Genomic DNA, 18322 nt, shown 5'->3' with positions numbered 1-18322 from the left:
AAGGGTTCCAGGCTTACTCTTCATGCCCAGTGCTCACTCCATGCAAGCCGAACGCCTGGGCTCTAAACACCTTCTGAGGAGTAGTAGAGTCTGGTATTGGCAATTCTGAATCACACTTCAAGAAAAGGTAGAGAGCTTAGCCACTACGTACTGCCCTCCTTGAAGGCAGGGAGACTATCTTTTGCATCGTTGTGCCTCCAAAGAACATGGCCTTTTTCCTGGTCAGGCTCAGTGAAGGTTGGAAGGATGGGAGGTGGAAGGGGTCTTTGTATGTGCGTACACGATCCACGTCTATACACACAGATTTAAAAAATAAAGTCTTAACTCCCGAGGAGGAATGCAGTGCTGTCTCGGTCGCCGTATTCCTCTTTGGAAGTTAAGACTTTATGTACTGTAATTGCCCTCAGCTTTGCTTGAATGTTAGCCGAAGCTGAGTCTGTTTGAGATATCCAGAATACATCATGTTAGCAGACAGTTCTAAGAAAATGAAGCTGTTAATTCATGTTATTGGATCCTCACACCCCAGAAGCATTAATACTACTGTTGAATGCTTTTCAGAAGTGGAGTGTATATATATAATGCTCCTAAAATTAAAAACTTTTATTTTCAATGTACTATTTTTAAACGGTTTCCCATCTATTTCATATGCACAGCTTCCCCACACAGAAGAAAAGAAACTTTCAAAGTAATGTGTGATAGTAAATGTCACTTCCAGCAGGAAAAACAAATTCTATATTTTGTTTTTTAATAAAATGACTCAGTGAAAGGTTTTTTTAATGATATTTTTCACTTGAGCAATTACAAGTATAATTTCATACCTTTCTTGAACTATTGAGCATTAAGAAGCCCACAGGTTTAATTAGATGTATATCTTTCTACCAGCAACATTTTATCCGTTTCAAGATCCATAACCACAGAAAATGCTCTCTGAATATCTCTGCCTGTGTGGGCGTGTGTCCCGGGCAAGCGTAAGAACGTGAGAGGTTCTGCGAGGTGAGGATAATAGATGTTTTAACCAAAACTTGCAGCTATCCTTTTAAGATGATTTTGGAACTTCTGTGGCAGACATTGGCGAAGTAAAAGATGTTTTAAATTTCCTGTTCAGAGGAATTCGAAGGATAGAATGGTGGACAGTAAGAATCTGTGTGGAGCCACTGGGCCAAATGTAGCTTCTGTCGTTTCCAGTGAGGATAGCTTTGTACGTCTGGAAGCCAGTCTTTGCTCTGCTTTATCACCTCTGACAGTGTCTCTGTAATTAAAAAATAATACTGAACCTTAGAGAGCTTTAAAGAAAAGGTTCTAGGTTGTTGTCCTTTGCTCTACTTGCTTTTGGTGTCTAAGGTTGATGCTGTCCATTTACCGTGGAGTGATTGAATTACCTCTTGATCCATAGGCAGAACAGGCCATCCACTGAAAAATGCCGACCGATGCACTTCAGGTATTTGTTGCCATCTTGCCGGCCATTGTGGAGCCTGCACAGATTTCCTGTGACACAGAAAACTCTTCTTGTTTAGATGCGCTGTGCTCGGTTTCATCATAAAAAGGTCTATATCTGCAGTCAGGTGACAGATTAGCAATGAGGCAGGTGGGAGAAGAATAGCCCCTTTCATGTCTTAAGGTGTATTTGAAAGTAAAGGGATCTAACAGACAGTCTCATTCCAGGAGAATAAGTTTGTTTGAATTGTTTTTATGATCCGCACACCAGTGAGGCTTAATCTTCATTATACTACGTGCCGAAATTAGAATATGGATCAGAGAAGAATTTGGGTTCTACTGAGCTGTAATCTGGCTGTAAAAACAGGCTGAATTTTCCAGTTACATATGCAAAGAAGCAGCAGCTATGAAATTATATGCCACTCCTTAATATCTTGGATCTCTCAGTTTATAGTACCGGGTAGGTTCCTAGTTGTGGCTGAATTAAAAGAAAATTCTGGTTAGCCTGTTTTAGCTGAATGTAGTGAACAAGACAAATGAGCACCTTAGGTTAAAGATAATTCAAAAGTGAGAAACTTAGAGAACTGATCATTAAAAATTCACTTACTGGGTAGCCAGCTTTGTGTACATACAGATACTTATAATGAGGTTCTATCTGGTTTTACCTTAGGATTTATTTTGAAATCATCAATGTGATACCCTGTTTAAGTAGTGGAAAAATGGTAAAAAAGCGATCACTATAAAAATGTTCTCACTGACTTGACGTTTGTCACAGGGGTCCCTTGGAGAAGTTTCGTCCCTTACTCACCAGTGCATTTGTGAAATACGTAACTTTGCAGACTCACCGTTGATTTCCGTGTCCTGTTCCTTCCCTCGCTCCGTTCTCCCAGAGCAGTATCTGAACAAGCCAGAGCCTCTGCCACACTGAATAATAATCTAGCCCTTCAAACTCAATCTTAGGTGAACAGCTTACGAATTCTTCCTCAAAGGATTCAGGAATGCTCCGTGTGAAGCTGTGTTGGCAAAAGGCAGTATCCTAAGAGTTTTTGTGTTTTTAAAGTAGCGAGAGGTCTCCCGGTCTCACCTAGGCTGCATGTTTCTGTGCGTTTGGAAACCGCCCGCTCCCCCACTCTTGCCCCCATGCGCTTTGCGGGCTCCTGTGAGCTGCGCTGTAGCAGCAGCTCTGGGGTTTGGTGAGCTGCAATCTGTTAAGGAGATAAATAATGTGCTTGGCACGACACTCCTACTCTCCTCTTTAATTTGTCTTACACAAGGAAAATTATAATTAAATCATTCAGGGTAAACCCTTGAGTGTAGAGAAGGGAAAGAACACACTTCGGTAAAGATTGCCAATAGAAACCCACTTCCCTGTTGCGCAGGGTAGAGACATTTATCAGTATTCAGCACTATTACGAGAGGAACGGCCCATGTGATTTGTGAGGCGGATGCCAACGCTCAAATCAAGGCTTGTTAAGATCCTGTCCCTGTGCAGTCACGGCCATTCAGCATCATTAGAATTCAGTACTGGCGCCGGGCTTCGTGCTTTGATTTTCTTCCGGCAATTTAATAATGTTTATTGTGCTGATTATATATAAATTCATTGGTGCAATAAACATACCTCGGTTGCCAGGGCCTGAGAGAAGCGTGGTGAAGGTGAAGTTCAGCGGGCAGAAGCTGAAGGGGAAGCAGGCATGTTCTCGTCTCCCACTGCCATTTTATTCCCCAGGACCCAGGGAGCCGTGACATCGTAGACAAATAGATAAAACTGAGACCTGGGTTACCTGTGAACATGAAGCTATCCTCTTGTTCCCTTTCACTTGTCTGACTCTCTTGCTTTAGGAAATTCCAAGTTTTGGTGTGGGTAAACAAAATCAACGGAATGCAAATGAAACATTTATTAAAATGCTAAATTTAGTAAAGCCCTTTGAGCTTCTTGGATCAAAGCAGCTATGTAAATACAAATAGCAATTACTACTTAAGTAATTGCCTGAATTAAAATTCTAAATATCCGATTATATTATGGTGCACTAGGGAAAGGGAAGGGAGCTCACACGTCCTCAGTTCTTTCTCTGTGCCAAGCACTGGCTACACTCTTGTTTTTGGGGTGATGTCTCATTTTATCCTCGTGACCGCCGGGAAGCAGTAGGGGTTATTATACCCATTTTACAGACAAGGAAATTGAGTCATAGAGACTAAAGAACTGACCTATGGTCACAGAACTGGTTAGTGCGTGTCCAAGATCCAAATGCAAGCTTGTCTCTTAACTTTGTAAGACAGCACTTAGAGTTTTCATTCGACCTAGAGGTGACTATTAAGATAAATTGAAAGCAGTGTTCCTAAAATAAAGTTTAATTTAAATCCAACAAAACATGCATTTATTTCACCTACTGTGTGCACATCAGCACATTTTAAAGGAAAATAGCAGACTTCCCTCTTTTAAGGTGGATAGTGGTACTGGGCCTTCCAAGAAGGAAGGGGGGCGGGTAGGATTTGCAGAATGTACACCACTTATAGTCTGAAACAGCACATGAAGAACAAAAATGAACCCCAAGCCGGCTTTACACACAGGCAAATGCCAGACAAGCCTCCCTCTCTCCCTTCTAGCCTCGTAGATCTCACGCTTCCACATTGAACACCTCCTCTGGTCTTTATCTTACTTTGCCTGTCCTCCGTAGTCCATATGAAAGAGACTCCTCTTCTCTGACCCTTCCCAGCTTTTTGCTTTCAGTTCAGCCACCATGAGTAGATGTTTGCTAACTTGAGCATGTCTCAGATTCAAAGCCCTTCTAAATGTGCGTTTCAAGACTTCCTTAAGTATCTGGTGGAAGAGGTTTCTTTGAACTCTGGAAGGATCATGGCGGTCCGTTGGTCAGGGTCCATTGGTCGGTGTCCGTTGCTCAGCCTGCTGTCCCCTAGAGACTGCCCTCCTGTTCCAAGAATCAGGGTGGCCCACATCAGGCCCCTGCCCTGCGAGGTCTAACCTGCGCTCTGTCCACTTCCAGTGTTTCTTCCTGCCTTCTGCGACTTTGCTGACACAGCCCCAGGTATTCTGATTGCCTGCGTCGTCGTGTCCCGTGTCGTGTCCCCCACCCCCCCAGTGAGCAGCTGCCTGCGAATGACTCCTGAAGGTTTTTGCTTGGCTAGCGTACTTTCAGACATTCTCACTTGATTCACAGTCTCTGTTTTTGATTTGTGGCCTCTTGACATATTGCCATGTATTTGACTACATAACAATAACATTTGTGTTTCCCGCCCCACTACTTTCCGAAGGCAAGGAACTCTGAAACGTGGACATGCCTGGCATTTCATTTTCTTTCTTTCTTTCTTTTTTTTTTCTTTCCTTTCTTGAACTAAATTCTGTGTTGATGAGTAAATATTGGTGCTCTTGGTTGACTTGCTAAAATTCTAGAAGCTTGCTTTCAGAACCATTCCAGTGGTACGTGCCTTTAACTGTTACATGTTTTCATATTCATATTTCAGGCCTATTGAGCCAGAAATGTACGCAGTAAGCTCTAGGTCACATTACTCTGAACAGCTCTTCCTCATTTCAGCTGTTTTTGTTTTGTTTTTGAAACTCAGATGCTTTCTTCTGTATCTCTCTTTATTTGAAGTGCTTGAACAAATGAGCCACCCCCAATCTTTATTTCCCATTAGAGTGTTCTGGCGAACCTGCAGCCAAATTGTCGCAAATTGTCTTCAGAATTGTTACTGCTACTTCTGCTAGTATGTGCTAAGGCAATTGATCTTTAACACAAGTCAGCAAATTACAGCCTACCAGCTAGATCTGGCCCACTGCTCATTTTGTAAATAAAGTTTTATTGGAACACAGCAATGATCATTCATTTATGCATTGTCTATTGAATAGCTGCTTTCATGCTACAATGGCTGGCTTAAGCACTTGCACCAGAAACCATATGGCCCACAATGACTAAAATATTTACTGTCTGGCCATTTACAGAAAATAATTTGCCAACTCCTGATCTTAGCTATAAGAGCAGTGTTTCTCAGATTTCCTGATGATATTCTCACAGGTATTTGTTAAAATATGCAGCTTCCTAGCCCTCTCTCACGAAGAATTGGATTATACTGGCCTAAGATGGGGTGCAGGAATTTGTATTTGTCACATATGCCCTATATTCTTGCTACTCAACAGCTGCAGGACAGCGACTTTGGCATTACCTGGGAGGAGCTTGTTAGAAATTCAGGGTCTTTGGTCCTACCCCAGACCTGCTGAATCAGGGTCCCCAGGGCTTTCTCAGGTTTGAGGAGCAATGCTAGTGGCCTGTTCAGTTCACCTGGGTTTTGGCAGTCTTGGAAAGGGCAGAGTTTTCCCCCTAAAATTTGATTGTCATCCCAGACATTACTCAGTCCACAAAGCTCATGGCTTGCCCTTCTTGTGTGAGCCTACAGAGTAGAGGTAGTATGGCTGGAAGGAATCAGTACCTGACATAGGATGGTGATGATAATGCAGCTAATATTTATTGAACTATTACTTTGTGCAGAACACATGGTGTGAAGGATTTGACATAAGCCTTGATACTGATTTTCCCACTTAATCCTGACTGTAGCCCTATGGGGTACAATGTCTTCTTTGTACAGATGGTGTTTGAGGGCCCAGAACAATTTTATAATTTGCACAAGCCACATAGCTAGTTAGGGACCAGGCAGGGACTGGAACCAGAGTATCTTGGACCCTCAAGTCCTTGTAATGACTGTTCGAGTCTGGTGGTTCCCAAGTGTGCTCTTCATCAGAACCACCTTGGCTTTACCCCAGACTGCTGGATGATAGTCTCCAGGGGGTAAAGCTTAGAGATCAGGACGAGGCCATAACCTTCAAGGGTGGGAGCCTGGGGCCTGACCTGTCTGTTGAGCCATAATTGGAGAGAGGCTGCAGAGGTTCACAGCTGGCTGTCTCCTACCTTGCCTCATCTTTTTGCAGGGAGGTACATCAGGTGCCTAGCCGTGGAGAATGTAAAGAGCAGGCTGGGCATGGCCAGGCAGGTATTGTAAGCGACCCGAAAGGGACTTAGAGGTAGCCAGTTGCCGAGGCCTGAAATACAGGTGCTTCTGAGCCCCAAAGCAGCCTCTTGGCAGCGACAGCTGTCCCTTGTCTATAAGTATGGACAGTAGCCTATGGAGGGCAGGAACATTTCTGCCTCGATCAGAAAGAAACACCAGGGTCTAGTCGACATTTTGTAGCACAGACGTGCTGCTGGGTATTTTGTGACCATCATGCCTGGAAGAGGCGCAGTCCGTTTGTCTCATGGCTAAAAACCAGTTGCTTCTGGGTCTTGGAAGCGGGGAAGAAAGGTTCTCTCAGGGCGCCGTGGCACGGTGGAGTATCATGTTCTGTCATTCATACGCAGGGTGGGGGGAGGGAGAAAAATCTTTAAAATATTGGCATGCCATGAGAGATAGGTTTATGGATTTTCTTGACTGTTCACTCTGTATGGTGATTAAAAGAAAAAAAAAAACTCAGCCATTATTCTCTAACAGCTGTTGTATCTTATCTCAATAAAGTGCCTTTTACCATAACACACCATCATTAGACTCTATAAATCTTTTTCTCTTTATTGTTTTTAAACGACACGTGCTTTCCAATAAAATGGTATCATTGGTCTAGGGAGATACATTCCTTTTAGAAGTTTCTCCTAAATTGGGTTGGTTTTTTTTTTTTTCTTGGGATATCATACAATATGAATCTCGGTCATGGGCTATTTCATGTCTAATGTGCCCGGTTTCCCCCGCAAAATAATATCTGAGCCCCCACCTTCTCTCATCATGTAGGATAGACATTCTTTTCTGAGGAGTGGCTCCCGCTAATAGGGTTTGTTGTTTTTTTTCACCAGATCCCTTTGTTGGCACCCAGCCATTTGACAGGTGTTTACCCTTGTGTGGTAGGGCCTATGGCCCTTCCTCCCAAATACACATTAGCTTTCTTAACATTGATCTTACGCCAAGGGTGTGAAGGAAGATGTACGGCAGCAGAACCGTGAGGACCAATCTGGGGGGAGCTCTGGCAGCATCGTCCCTCATACTGGGTTTCACCCCTCACCCTGTGAAAGTGTCTTGCTGAAACGCACACTCTACAACTTGGATTCGAGAACAGAAGGACTTCCTTGGGTGGGCACTGGATCCATCCAAAAGTGGAAAGGGAAGCCAGGGACCTACAGAAGGCCTCGTGGCTTGGAAGAGTCCTAGGGTTCTTCTGTTCTCCTCTCCTCTCAATGACAAGTAGGAATCTCACGGTTTTCAGCCAGTGACGGGGCCACAGGAATGGGGAACCTACGCAGGAGGCTTAAAGGAAAGTCACGTTCTTTTTCAAGATTTGTTGAGCTGGTGGCGCCCTGGCGCCTGGCTCGTCTGGGTAATGCAAATGAGCGTGTTACACATGTACGGCCGTCCTGAGCGGCTGTGTGCTACCCCCCCTTTGTAATCAGCCAGGGCCTAAGTATATTATAAAGTATATTCTCCTCATTAAAACAATAGCGGACGCTCACAAAGGGAAATTGTTAATATGTGTTCCAGCTTGTCATTTCTGCCTGTGTGAATAAAGAAGATAACCGTTCCTTTGGGAAACTATTTCGGGAATTGAGCAACAGATAGGCTAGCCAGAGAATTCTCTTAACTGTAATTTTCCTTTTTGTTTGTACTCAAAAATCACATCCTGATGGGCTCTTCGGTGCCTCTGCACAGACAGAGCACAATTACCACAGCCCAGGTGGCGGTAATACGGGACAATCCCCCGGGCACGTGTCGCCCAGTGTTGTACAGCTTGTTCAGTGTCTCCGTCCATATGGCAATCTGCACCATTCACAGAAAGGCGTCGGGGCTGTGCCTGGTGGGTACTGTGGTCAATGTAGTGTGAAGGCAAGGCTCCCACTCCTAGCGGCTTCCGTGGTACTGTTTGTCTTACAGTAGATCTGAGTGACAACGTGCCTACTCACCACACACATCCTTGACTAAGATATTCCAGAAGAATATATATATATATATATATAAATATATATATATATATTTTGCCAGTTTCCTTCCCTCTCGTCTCCTCTCCCCACCCCCCACCCCCTTCATTTTCCAAAACAGATGGTTAACTCCGCAGGTCTAATTCAGGTGCGTGAAACATACCTGGTTTATAGAAAGTCGGTTAAAAGACACACACACACACAAACTTTTCTGGGTGGTTGTTCATGGATTAACTCAACTTCAAGAATGCATGCCTGTACTAGAATGCTTCTATAAACTCTGTGGCTTCTGTTGTCTTTTTTTTTTTTTAATGCATTTTACATTGTGAAGACGGTTTTCATTGTACAGTTTGGATGGTCGGGCTAGTGGTTTTGGTTTTACGTCTTAAAATGAAAAAGGGGAAAAGGAAAAGAAAGTGATTATCAGACTCAGAAATCTGGGAGTAAAACATTCCCTGGAGGCGTTAGAACTGAAAAGGGAGAACCAAGGAAACAGAGATTTCCCAGCGAGTGAGGTGAAAATAGGAACGCTTTAAAAGGCACTTTGGGAAATTTACCAGAAGGCAAAGCATTCTCCATTTATATACCTAAATGTTGTTCCACTTTTGTATAACTATTTGTATTCTTGTTTGGTAAACAAACAGACCCCATAGCAACTGTAGCTGATGATATTTATACTATCTGTAAGACTTCCCTAAACAGACGTACTTTTATGACCTTCAAATTTCATTCCTTTTATAGTCTTCAAGGAAGTCAGACTAATGGCAGGTTGACTTCCTTCCTTCCTTCCTTCCTTCCTTCCTTCCTTCCTTTCTTCCTTCCTTCCTTCCTTCCTTCCTTCCTTCCCTTCTTCCCTTCCTGTTTTTAATACTTTGAAATCTATCTTTGAAGGATCTCTTCTTTGTGTATATTTTACATCTTGGCTGTGAATGTTGAGTTTGAAGGTATATTATGACAGAAGGAAAGAAAAACCTAAAGTGTTTGTGTAAATGATGTGGTATTTGCTTTCAAGAGGGGCCTTTGAGTCATCTGGTGGAATTTTAGGTTATACATCCGAAAGGCTAATACTCCACTGAAAGTATTACTATAGACCTTAGAATTGGACAGACATCTATGGCTAGGTCTCTACCTCTTATATCTGAACTATTGATGGAAACATTTTTGTGCATATGAGCCCCAGTATTCAACCTCCATTTTTCCATATGAGTCATATTTACGACAAGAACAAGAAGTCTCGTTTTGTTAAAGATCAGTGTAAGAAATAAATGGCAGTTTACTTTAATTAGAAAAAAAAAAAATGACACCAAGAGCTGGGATAATCCAGTGGTGTTTGAATAAATTAGAAGATTGTACAGGCAAAAATAAAAAGAAACTTAACAAGGATAAATGGGAAGTTGTCCAGGATTCAACAAAAATGTGTTTGTGAGCGGTGGACGGTACTAACGTGCATGCATTCATTCAGCAGAACTTACCAAACCCCAAGCCCGGCGCCAAGTGTCCTAGGCTCCGGGGCATGCAGCTGTGAGCTTGACAAAGTCTGTCCTCATGGAGCTGACATTACAGTAGAAGTAGAACAAACAAATAATTACATAATAAAAAGAAAGAAGTTCTGAACAAAACAATAAAGCAGGGAAGGGAGAAGAGTGAGTCTGGCAAAGCCTCTGTGAGGAAGTGACCTTTGAACAGATGGAAAGAAGTGACAGAACAGCCCCCTAGGCTTAGGATACAGCAGAAGCAGAGGCCTTGAGTCAGGGGCAGAAAGAACATGTTTTGCTGGACCATGGCCCATACCTCATTTAGTGTGGGGGCGGCTGTGTTTAGTGGTGATAGGTGTGGACTCTGAAGCCGGACTGCCTGCATTCCAGTACAGGCTGCCCACTGAAGTGACTTAATGTTGGTGTGCTCACTTGTCCGTCTGTGAAATGGGCGTGATACCAGGCTCTGGTGCATAGGAGGTGCTCAGTAAATATTAACAAGCGCTGTTAATTATTGTTAAAGTCATTTATTCATTCAAACAGCATTTGTCGGGTATTTATTATATACTAACTATATAGGTTCAGGGGCTTAATAGAGGACCACAACCTAGTTCTGCCCCTTAAGGAGCTTACAGTCTAATCAGAGAGACATACAGGGAAGGAGACGTTTGCAACACAGTGTAATAAATGCAGTGATATGAATATATACAAAATGTGACACAGTGTCAGATTTGTTTAAAATGAGCACTGGTGGAATATCACAGTGTATGTATTTCCACCCCCCAAAGTGCAGCAGGTGAAATTTTTGAATACAGTGAGCTCCATGAAGGAAGGGTCCCTGTCTCTTGTTGATTGCTCCCTGTGTCGTGTTGATTGCTGCCTCCCGATCAACCAACATAACCAGCCTGGTATGATAGGTGCAAAATTTCATTGCAGAGACTAGCTGAAATGTGCAGAAGGTGGTGAACTAAGGGAATAGTAAAGATTAAGAACCCGTTGGGAGTAGCTCTAAATTTGCTACCCCTTGGCCACAGATGCTATAGGAGCACCTGGTTAGTCTTGTTGATACTTAGAGATGCTCCAAACACGGGAGAAGAGCTGGGTTTCACATAAGAGTACTCCTCAACCGTGAGCTTGCATCAGAATCATTTGGAGGACTGGCTAGCCTGCGAACTGCCAGACCCCGGTCCTAGTACTTCTGATTCAGTAACTTGGGGTAGGGCCGAAGCAACTGCATCTCTCCTAAGTTCCCGGGGGCCACACTTTGAGAGCCACTGTTCTGTACCATCCTTATGCTGTGGCCTTCTTCCCCTGCTACCATTCAAAGTGACAGAGAAGCAATGTGGAGAAAGAGAAAAATTCTTAAGACTATGACCCAATATAAACTATATTATGGAACAGAATTTTTTTTTATTTCATAATATCAGCCTTTAAGTTATTTGTAAGCACTGTTGTTTTTCTAATTTTTTTTTTTTTTTTTTTTTAATGCCTGAAGATGCTTTTTGTGCTTCGGCCATCTGCTTGCTCTCATTCTCTTCCTTGTAGCCGTTGAGCTCCTACTGATACTGTAAGGCCCAGATCAGATATAGCATTTTATGTCCCAGCCATCTGTTCAGTTCTCTTTCTCTCCCAGTGGAGAATTGGGTACAACTCTTTCAGTGAGGAAGAGAACAGCCAGTGACCTCCGATTGTATTTGCTTATTCACTCTATCATTATTATAGATCTTGAATATGTATCCCTACTAAGTGTGATTTTAACCAAGTATATACGTGTCTAATATATTACCTATATTATAAAAATTAGAGGCTAAGGGTGAGAAAGATATATACATACACATGTGTATGTTCTTACCGAAGTCCTATTATCTTAACACATGCGTACAGAAACTATAATATTATCTTACCACTCACCCATGGGTCTTCTTATGAATCCCAACTTAGAGACTCTGATCTAGGAACCCAGAACAATGCTTATCACAAGTTCAGTGTTTACTTAAAACCTGCACAACTAAAAGTGGAGGAAGAGTTTAATCCGGTGAACATTAATGAAGCGTCTTGTCCTGTAGAGAAGTAACAATAATTCCGTAACGTACGGGATCGTTCTAAGGAAACATAAATGCAAGAGCCTAATGGTTCTCAGCCGATTTGTATCCTTACGTCACTCGTCCCCTCATCTCCTGCTTGTGTGTCTGGTCCTCACGCTTCACTTACGTGATTCTTCTGGTTCTGGAGTATCATTGTGCTGGCTTCCATAGAGTATTCTGGAGCAAGGACTAAGAAGAATTAGTATTGAACTTTTACTTATGTTCTTTCGTTTTCTTCGGTACCGTTGGTGCCTCTAACATATGGACACGTTCCACATAGACCTCGTGAGTCACCAGTGCAAACACGCTTGCATTGACATAATAAGAATGCCTGCCTAATGGTGTTAATAATTTTTGGATTAGTGGTCGCTATGTCTGTATTGACACAGTTGCTCACAGCCACTCTTTGGAAAGCATTCTGTTTTCTTAACGAGATCCCAGTGTTAATGCTGCCAGTGGTAGACTCTCGTAAACCCAGGGTAGCCCTTAGTGGCATAAGAAACAAAAGCTGGACTTCTGCCTTTTCCTGTTGTTTTTTTTTTCCTTTTATTTATTCCTTCACTCATCACCGTGCACACACAGGCATTTTGCTTTTGTCATCACCTGCTCGCTGTTTCTGATCAGTTGCTCTCAGATTCTCAAAGCTCTCATTCTCTGCTCCATTGTCCTGCTGGGGCACATACTCCTGGCGTCTGGGAACCAAGATGGCACGTTTTGCCCAGTGGAGCTGAAAAAGGAGATGGGGCAGATGGGTGATGTGGATGGTGAAGAGAGGAACTGCTGATCTCATGCCCCCCAACCCCAGGTTCTTACCATTGGTAAAGCAGCTTGCGGATGAGATGCTCCTAGATCCCATGTGATATATTTAAGTCCCAGAAGCATTGGATGTAATGCACTCTGTGGGTTTTGTCTCATAAGTCCAGGAAGACCCCAAGGCTCTTCCTTCCCCATTGGAAATTCAAATTAAAAGTGTGTCTTCAGTGACTTGCCAGTGGTTCATTGTTAACTCAGGAAGTTAATCCAGCTAGGGACTGAATCTCCTTGTAGAATACATCATGCACTTTTGGTTTCCCAAACCTCAGTCATCTGAGTTTGTGTCCCATGGTCGTGAGCTTTGTCATATCTACTTATATTACAATTTATAGTCTCTTTAAATCAAGTCATTTTTAAATAAAGTCAAATAGGCCTCATCCTAAGAAATGATACTACAGGTTGGAGATACTACATATATTTTTACCTAATAGAAATTAAAATAAATCTGCCAGTTTTATGCAGAGTGCAGGAAAAAACTCCGCATTCTTGCTCTAACTGACATTGTATGGGCCACCGTTGAGTGCATGCATGTCCTATATTGGGGTATTTTGGTCAGATTCCCTCTTTTCGCCGAGGAGAGGGACCTTGACTGAATATGGTACTATGCCAAGTGGATTGAAACCCTGTTTCCATTGTTTGTTTACCCTGGTTTCCTGGAAAAGCCCAAAACTACCACTTATCTTCCTAAAAACTTAATTCAAGATGCTACTTAAACATACATCTTGTACTTCCAGCCTCATGGGGTACCAACCAGACTTAGAGGACGCCTAAGGCAGATGTTGAGTTTGGGCACAGTGAGGTTTTGAGTTGTCACATTTACCAATTCACCCATGTATGCCAGGGTATTCCTGATCGGTGTAATACCTGGCAAACATCATTCTCTGACAAAATCACTCCCCACGTTTGTGCTCACGTGAAATTGGCATTCGTTCCACAAGAACAGGAAATAGTCTTTCCCCGTGCTAACTTCCTTCGGTCTTACCTGTTCTGTTACATTAAATCTTAAAAAGCCTTGCATATCATTCTTATGTAACAGGGCCATCCAGCTTTTTTTTTTTTTCTTTTAAATGAGTTTACAGCTATTGTTGTGTGAGGTTGCCCAGGGCCACCCCTTTCCATATTTATCCATCTCTATCTTGTTATTCAACCCACAGTGAGTAGGGCACCCCATGAGCGTTCCTTTAATAAAGCACAGTCATTTTTAGGTCAGATGCAGAACAGGGAACTCTCAAGGCACTTAGTACTCAAGTTGTGGTCCATGGCCCACCACCATCGGCGTCACACACGAGCTTTGCAGACACGCACGGTCTTGCACCCCGACCCAGAACTACTAAAGTAGAACCTGCATGTCAAAAAGATCTCCCAGTGATTTATATCTATAATAAAATTTGAGAAGCATTACTCTAAGAAGAGCAGTGGAAGAGGAAGGTTGTGTTTCCATACCCTTGCATACAAATACCATCTTTTAAGCCTGGTCAGCAGTGACTCTGAATCAGTGTCCCACCATGTCCCATTTTTGCCACATCTGCATGTACCTGTTAACTACTTATTATTTAATATTTTTCTTAAAATTGAGTGGCTTAAATAGATTTCATGGAAAATGTAACACTGAGAAGTCATGAATCTGATGTCTTGGTCAAATTTTTTTTCTAGTACACATGAACATGAATTCGTAACTACGAAAGTGAGGATATTTGTATATCACACTCACCCCACACACCGCTTTACTGGGCCGTGCCCTGAGGGCCGTTACAGAGAGGGAACCCTGTATTTCTTACAGAGATACTCTGTAATGCAAGGGGAAAAAAAAAAAAAACAAAACAAAAGCTCCTGGACCAAAGGAGTTAAAAGCTTTTACTTCAGATATAAAGTTAGTTAAGGTAGCCCTCACATCTCAAGCCACAATATTGAGAGCAGATAATAAATCTCTCTCATTGTTTAAAAGCACAAATCTGGCTCTTAATAGACTAATTCACAGTCTCTCCAATTGCAAGTTTTACTCATGAATATCATATCACAAGGGAACGTGAAATCCTCTAATTAAACATGATTTGAAAAGCAGCAGAAAATTGAGATGATGAGCGTTCTGGGGAAGAGGAGAGTCAAGGATTCACCACATGAGAGAGTGAGTGAAAGAGAGAAATGTGTGTGTGTGTGTGTGTGTGTGTGTGTGTGTGTTCCAGTGGGTGGAGATTTCATCTTCACTCACTTTAGGCTGGACTCTGTCATAGGCTTTTTTGTCAGGCACCCTTGTCTTTGTGGTAAGATGATAGAACTGATGGCCAGCGTACTTACCGAAAACTGATGAATAAACACGTAGGATGGCGTATTTCTGTAATGAGTGAAAAGCGAAATGAAGGCAGTATGCTAGAAATGCAACATCTGAGCCATCTCCCAGCTTTCAGTGGGAAATGAGAAGCCCGCCTGCTTCTTGAAGTGTTTTCAGTGAAAGTTAAAGGAGAAAGGTCATTTTTACAAAGCTATCAGGAAAAAGGATGCCGTACTCACATCCTCATTTCCCCTGTTCCCACATATCATTTGTGCGTTTGTAGGCAGGTGTAAGACCTTTTCCTCCTGATACTGCAGTGTAACCCATGAAGAAACTTGACCTGTCATTTTATTTTCTGCAAGAGACTTTGACTTCCAGCTGGTTTGGAGGAGATATACAATGGTAGGAAAGACGTCAGAAGAATAAACTCTAAAATGGAAAATTGTGGTAGAGATTTAAGTCATCATCTCTTTTGCTATTGTTCGTCTGCATTACTCTGTATTATAAGGTCCACTGTGACAGAATTCCAAAGCCAACTCACCTTGTTTGGTGTCCATGAAATTGACTTATTGTACATATCATAAATAAATCCATTAGTTTGTGAACATTTAATATAAAACATCTGAAGTCACCATATCTTCTGTTATCACTTCATCACTAGAAATTGAATTCATACTCCTATCTTTCAACCTGAGAAATCCCTGATCTGGTACTTAAAGTGTCACTGAAAGTAGGATGTGGTAACAAAATAGAAGGCAGGGAAATAGGATAAGAACTAAAAAGTGATGCTAGAGAAAGAGAGAAAGTGGGATCCTTTCTGTGTAAGTTGTCATTAAAGAATTAAATAAAAGAAGCAGCTTTAAAATAGTGGCTTTTGTTGATAACTTGCATGGTTATGATCAGTTTAGTGTGAGGTGCTTTCTATTAGGTAGTCATGAAACTGTGTCAAGAGAACACCTTTCTGGAAACCTGAGGTATCTGGAGTTGTTGGAGGCTTTGACAAGGGGTGAGCAGTCCCTTGCCACCCAGCCAGAATCATGGGCTGTGACAGATCTGGGAGGGGAGATTCTGTGACTAACAGTGTTAATGGGGTGGACATAAGCACGTGCACATGGACATGAAACCAAAGAATCAGAAAAAAGACAGACCAGGCGAGACTTGAGCCGTAGGGAGGCACCGTGGCAGTTTGGCAGCGAACTGGTCTTCATCGTTAGTATCCTGGGTGCCTGTCTTAGGGTTAGCTTTCCATTAATGCTCGCTGGTTGAATGAAAGGCCAAATGGTGGGGGGGGGGAAGGAGAGTGACTAACGGGGAAGAGAGGGAGGCAGAACTGCTTCTAAGCAGTCAAAGGCGGCAGGAAGGGGATTAGTTGTGCTTTTTGGTGTATTTGTAGGGGGTGGGGAGTGGTTTAGAAGGGAAATGCTTCCTGCTTCATGGCAGCGGTAAGGATGCCGTTAGTCCTTATTGGAAAGCATAGACCTCCTTCGTTCCTTTAACCAGTCATCACTGAACACCTCCTCCTTATTCATCTTGTTGGTAACAAGATGTATCATTTTTGCCTACTCCCTATCCATGTGCAGAATCCATGTGCAAAATGTAGCAAAAGTGAATTTATGTTCAGTTGGTTTTTGACAAAGGTGCCAAGACAATTCATTTAGGATAGAACAGAATAATCTTTTCATCAAATGGTGCTGGGACAACATGCAAAATAATGAAGTTCAACCTCTTCCTCACACCGTATACAAAAATCAACTCAAAATGAATGTGAGAGCTAGCGCTCTCAGAAGAAAACATAGGAATAAATCTTCATTACGTTCGATTAGTCAGTGGGCTATTAGATGTGACATCAGAATCCTATGGAACCACAAGAAAAATAGGTACGTTGGACTTTGTCAGAATTAGAGACGTGTGCTTCAGAGCACACCATCAAGAAACTGAAAAGACAATCCACAAGATGGGAATAAATATTTGTAAATCATATGTCTGATAAGAAACTAACATGCAGAATATATTTTTAAAAAACTCTTGCCGTGCAACAATAAAATGATAACCCAGTTTTTTAAAAAGTGGATGAAGAATTTGAACAGTCATTTCTCTTAAGATATATAAATGGGTAAGCACATGAAAAGATGCACAACATCATTAAACATTAAATACATACAAATCAGAAACACAAAAAGGTACCACTTTACATCTACCAAGATGGCCAAAATAAACACGTATAGCAGGTGTTGGCAAGTATGTGGAGAAATTGTAACCCTCAAACAATCCTGGTCAGAATATAAGGTAGTGTAGTTGCTTTCAAAATTGGTCTGGCATTTCCTCAAAATGTTAACCATAGGTTTTCCACATGACCTGCCAATTCTCCCCTTAGTCATAGACCCCAAAGAATTGAGAACATAAATTCAATCATGTACATGGACATACATTCTCATATCACCATTCTTCACAATAGCTAGAATGTGGAAACAGCCCAAATGTCCCATCAGTGGATGAATGGATTTTTTTTTTTAAAGTGTGTTTCTATACGTCCAGTGGAATACTATTCAGCTGTAAAAAAAGAAAAGATGTACTGACACATGCTACAGTGAGGATGAACCTCCAAAACATTATGCTAAGTGGAAGAAGGCAGTCACAAAAAAGCACATCTTGTATGATGCTATTTATATGAAATGTCCAGAATAAGTATATATCTAGAAACAGAAGACTAGTGGTTGGGAAGAGTTGAGGAGTGATTGTTAATGGGTAGAGGATTCCTTTTTGGTGTGACAAAAATGTTCTAAAATTATATGTGATGTGGTTATACAGCTCTGAACATATTCAAAACCATTGGCTTGTACATGTGAAAAGAGTGAATTGTATGGTGTATGAATCTCTCAATAACATTTAAAAAGAAAAACCTATTCCACCTTTTTGAGTGATTGGAGAATGACCAACGGTCTTTCATAACTCAGTTTATGAAATAACATGCCAGTGAAATAATACACAATTTATAATTTGGGGTTAATTTGGGGGAAGCATGGGGAGAGAAGCTATAAACCTGATGCACACAGATGTAGACTTTTGTTACAGATGAATCAGGAATTTTGAGAGGAAGAAAACAGAGCACTCTTGGAAAAGGGAAAACACACAAGTTGGGGGAGACCCCAAAGACAACCATGAGAACTTGGGTCAGGGCACCAGAAAAGCTGAGAGTGCGCCTTAAGGAGAAAGGAAAACTGCCTTTAACTTGGCAGGAAATGTCTTGGGGTCCAGCGTGGTGTCTATTGACTTCATCTCCTTCAA

The 18322-nt window shown here is 42.1% G+C and overlaps 1 protein-coding gene across 12 annotated transcripts in view; it reads left to right on the top strand.

The window, feature by feature from the left end:
* The window catches only part of FOXP1 (forkhead box P1), a 480210-nt gene that overhangs the window by 399660 nt on the left and 62228 nt on the right, over window positions 1–18322 (top strand). The gene's annotated exons all lie outside the window — the stretch shown is intronic.

Source organism: Phoca vitulina, unplaced genomic scaffold (assembly GCF_004348235.1).
Source record: "Phoca vitulina isolate PV1807 unplaced genomic scaffold, GSC_HSeal_1.0 scaffold13, whole genome shotgun sequence".
Taxonomy (NCBI): Eukaryota; Metazoa; Chordata; class Mammalia; order Carnivora; family Phocidae; genus Phoca; species Phoca vitulina.
The sequence above is the reverse complement of the archived record's forward strand: the minus strand, read 5'-3'. Positions and strand labels throughout refer to the sequence as shown.